The sequence below is a fragment of the Chrysochloris asiatica genome, unplaced genomic scaffold (assembly GCF_000296735.1).
Source record: "Chrysochloris asiatica unplaced genomic scaffold, ChrAsi1.0 scaffold00228, whole genome shotgun sequence".
NCBI lineage: Eukaryota > Metazoa > Chordata > Mammalia > Afrosoricida > Chrysochloridae > Chrysochloris > Chrysochloris asiatica.
This window is the reverse complement of record NW_006408746.1, coordinates 87,589-92,738: the sequence shown is the minus strand read 5'-3', so window position 1 is coordinate 92,738 and position 5,150 is coordinate 87,589.

Genomic DNA, 5,150 nt, shown 5'->3' with positions numbered 1-5,150 from the left:
ATTTAGGGCTAATTCTTCCCCAAATCCAGAATTAGTTAAATCTGACAGATTCTGAGCCTGTAGAGTCTGTAGTGTAAATTGGGTATTTTTCAATTGTCTCTTCTATTGGTTTAAAATTCAAGTTTTGTTTTTTTTTATCTATAAAGGAAGCCATCATACACAGTTCCTTTTTTAGCATTGTGGGTTAATGGGCTGACTGCAAAGTCAGTTTGAACTACAAGGTTGGGTGTTCAAGCTCACCAGTCACTCCATATGAACAATGACAAACTGAAATGACTTAATTTTTAAAATATTTTGAATTATTTGTATGTGTTTACCAATGTTGTTGTTAAGTGCCGTTGAGTTGGTTCCAACCCATAGTGACCCTGTATATGGTTTTCACGGAGTGACTAGTGGGTTTGAGCTACTGACCTTGCAGTTCAAACTGACATTTTGTTCCAGCATATTAACCCACAGCACTACACCAGGACTCTTGTTTGCCAATAAGTATAATGATCAATTACTTTAATAATAATAAAATACTAAAATCAAGTTAATTTTGACACAAACATTATAAATATAGGTTATAAAAAAGCAAACAAAATTATCAAAATGTATTTGTAGTGGTTACGAATCGGGCTGCGAACCTTAAGGTCAGCGGTTCGAAACTACCAGCCGCTCCGCGGGAGAAAGATGAGGCTTTCTACTCCTGTAAAGATTTACACCCTCGGAAACCCTGTACAGGGTCGCTATGGGTCGGACCCGACTCGATGGCACTTAACAACAACAACAACAACATTTGTGCATCTTTCTAGAATTTATAGAATTGCTTAAAAAATATGGAAATTTATCCAGATTTTCAATACACTAGTTATATTGGAATAAACATGAGTTGACTGAATAGAGAATGTTACAAAATGGACCTAAAACAAGTACACTTATAATATGCATGTAATTAGATATATTCAAATATGTTGTTGTTAAGTGCTGTCAAGGCAATTCCGACCTTGAACCACCAACCTTACAGTTCAAACAACTTTGCAGTCTGACGCATTAGTCCACAGTGCCACACCAGGACTTCATATTCAAATATTTGTTGTTAGATGCCATTGAGTTGGTACCGACTCACAGCGACATTATGCACAGCAGAACGAAACACTGCCCAATCCTGGACAAATCTCACTACTGTTGCCACACTTGAGTCCATTAATGCTGCCACTTGGTCAATCCATCTCTTTGGGGGTCATCCTCTTTTTCTCTGACCCTCCACCTTACCAAACATGATATCCTTCTCCAGTGACTGGGCCTTCATGACAATATGTCCTACGTATGAGAGACGAAGTTTGGCCATCATGGCCTCCAAGGAGCACTCTGGCTGCACTTCTTGCAAAATGGATCTATTGGTTCTTTTGGCAGCCTATGGCACTTTCAATATTCTCTTCCAACACCATAACTCAAAAGCATTAATTCTTCTACAGTCTTCTTATTCACTGACCAGCTTTCTCATGTATATGAGGTTATTGAAACTACCATGGCTTGGGTCAGGCGCACCTTAGTCCTCAAGCTGACATTTTTGTTCTTCAACACTTTAAAAAGGTCTTGTGCAGCAGTTGCCTAATGCAATATGTCACATGTATAAATACATGTATTAGGAGGATAAGTAAAAAAGTATTGCTACTAAACTTCTAGTTCATACATGCATAGGTTTATTCCAAACAAAATAGGTTTAAACATGTGCCTGTGATCAGTGGTTGGCTTCAGACAAGTTCTTTCAGTACTACCTTTGTTTTAGTCTCATTGTCGTTGTTATGTGCCATGGAGTCGGTTCCGACTCATAGTGACCCTGTACAGGGTTTCCGATGCTGTAAATGTTTACTGGAGCAGAAAGCCTCATCTTTCTCCCACAGAGCAGCTGGTACGTTCGAACTGCTGACCTTGTGGTTCGCAGCCCAATTTGTAACCATTCCACTTTAGAGTACCTTTATAAAAAGTCCAGTCAAAACAGTGACTTCTAAAGATGTCAGCTGGACAAGTAAAATTCAAGACAGAAGGATATGGTGACAGTTTTTCAGACATTCAGTTTCTCAAAGGACATAGGATGATAGTATTTGTAAAGAGGTTTTAAGAAAATTGAAAACTGCATTGGTGAGAAAAAGTTATGCTGAAGAATTTTTTTACATCACAACAATGCACTTGTTCTTTCTTCAAGGGTAGCAAGAGCTGTGCTAAGAGAGTTTAATTGGAAAACCTTACTCCATTCACCTTATAGCCTTGATATTGCCTCTTGAGACTTCTTTTTGGTTCCCCAAAACAAAGAACTTTGAAAAGGAAAAGGATTTGAAACCCTTAAGGATACCCAGAGTGCCATTTTGACATGGTGAACATTGAAGAGTGGTGAATTTTGGGGGCAGTGTTAGAGAAATGTAAACAATATACTCAGAATTGGGTTAATAAGCCAGACTGCAAAGCCGTTTGAACTGCAAGGTTGGCAGTTCAAGCTCACCAGCTGTTCCTCAGAAACCCTATACAGGGTTGCTATGGGTCAGAATCGACTGAACGGAACTGAAAAACAACAACATATAAATCTAGATGGATGATGTGTTGAGAAGCAATAGCTTTACATTTTGATATATTTGTTAATAAATCAAAGGTGTATGTGGTTTTATAGCACTACTTTTGACTTACGTCAGTAGTTAGAAACTACCAATGGTTCCAAGGAAGAAAGATGAGGCTTTCTGCTCCCATAAAGATTTATAGCCTTGGAAACTCTATACAGGGTCTCTGTGAGTTAGAACTGACTCCACAGCACATAACCACCACCACCACCCTCATACATACATATATTTGTTACATGCACTCACATACTTAGGAGAATCAGTGCTATTGTGTAAGTTTACTTTGGGTAAAGAATTTGACTTGTCGAACAACAAAACCCTGTAGTAAAGACTGCATTTGTAGCTCTTGCATCCTGCAGACCTCTCAAATATGCACTCTGTATATGTGGACTTGAGTCATTTTCTACAACACATACTATGTATAGATTTTTGTGGTGAGGAATTACTTTATTCAAAGAATGGGTTCTTTGTCTTTAGTTCTTGGAAAATATCCTCAAAATCCTTGGAGTTTCCTAAGTGCTTGGAACATCTTTGTCACTCATGAGGGCTCCAGACCACACTTTATGCTAATGAAGTGAATCCTGTAGGGTAGGGATTTACCATGTATGAAAAACCCATCACATACAGAGGAGACTTGAAGACTGAGCTCAACTACACAGAAATGATTCAGTCTATCATGACTATGTACTAAAACCCCAGTAAAAACTCGGAACACTGAAGTTAAGTTCAGCTTCTTCGATAGTAACAGATACTGATGCTCAGAAGAGTATTACACCCTTGGAAATACGGATGCTGTATAGTGGGTAACCTACCAGAGTTAACCTTATGTATCTTAAGTTAACCTTATAAAGAAAAGTCATTTCTTCCTGACTCAATCTGATTCTACACTTGATGAAATCACCACAAACTTCTCTGCCTTCATTTTTTTTTGTTGTTGTTTTAAAGAGTTTTATTGTGAATTATGTGATGACATAGGAGAATATTAGCTTTACATTCATACTATCATATATCATTTCATTGTCATGATTACAATCCTCTCCATGCATCATCAAACAACAAAGGGTATACCTCACAAGCCTGTCCCTTGGTTGTCAGCACACAGCCCTTCTCCCTTTTTGGGTCTAGAGTCCCCAGCCACTCCATCTCTCCATGTCATAATCTCTGCCTCCATCCCTGGTGCCACTGTTTCTCTGGGTAGGGCCCCACACTCCGTTCTTCTACCTTGATGGTGCCAGGGACCTCTGCTCCTGGACTGAAAAGTCAACCACTCCCCTCCTTTTGTTACAAAATGTCAAACTTTACATTTTCAACCCTCACAGTCAGTCCTGATAACAATTAATCACTATTGTACCATAAGAGTCCTATCCCCATCTCCTTTCATCAGCCCCGCCCAGACAGATTGGATATTATTCAGTGGAGATTCTACCTTCCTCCATGCCCTCTGGATCTAGGCTTCCCTTTGAAAACTTATAAACCAGTCACTTCTTGTGTTTGTAGCCCCCCACCCCCCACCATTTTGGTTAACTAATGTCCAAGTTGCCCGTCCCTGTATACCCTGTGTACTGAGGGGTAAAGATTTGTTCACTCTTTTGAGCTACTGCATCCATAGGTATAGGTCAAGTTTATCAAACTGTATCAGATTACTCTTTTTTTAGTCTACTTTCTTCTAGTTGAATTCTGATCATCCAGCCATTGAAGCCAGGTCAAGTGTGTATTATCTACAAGTGTGGGTGTTCTTGTGCATATCCCCTTGCTTCTAATCAGCTGGCCACTTCACTCTCCACTCTAGTCCTCTGTGGTTATGTCAGTCTCTGGGCCCAGGAGTTCCTAGGACTTGCTGTACTGTTGGCCAACCAGGTCTCCAACTGGGTTAACAGGAATCTACTAAAGGTGGTATGACTTAGCTCATGGCTTCATAGTTGTTTTTCCCTCAATTCCCTTATCGGTACCAATGTGGTCATGAGTCAGACCACATGTCTGCTCATGCATTCCCCTTGAGTCTTAGTATTAGAAGAGGGTTTGCCTTGAGGAGACTCGACCACTTGCCTTGATGTCACTGGGTGAGCAACTTGCTTGTTCTTGTACTAGTCAGTCGGACTGCCATTAATGTTTTGTATTTTTCCTGTCAGTCTTTCTTTCAAGAAGTATCTTCTGTTCTAACCACACCAGGCTATTCTTCTTGTTGTTTCAAGTGGAGATGTCCCACTTCAGAAGATTCTGTATGAGGTACAGGATTCCACCTACGGTTTTATACAATGCAAAACATTGAAACAAGACCTTTGCCTCAACCCTTATACAAAACCCAATTCAGCATGGATTAAAGACCTACATGTGAATCACAGAATTATAAAAGCCATCAATGAAAAAATAGGGACAAAAGTGTGGGCTCTACTTCAGGATATATGCAGACTACCAAACATTTTGATTACCTGGATCAAGAGGCAGCTGTTCAAACAGAACATGGGAACATGGAATGGTTTAAAATTAAGAAAGGTGTGCGACAAGGTTGTATTCTTTCACCATACTTATTCAACCTGTATGCTGAGCAAGTAATCC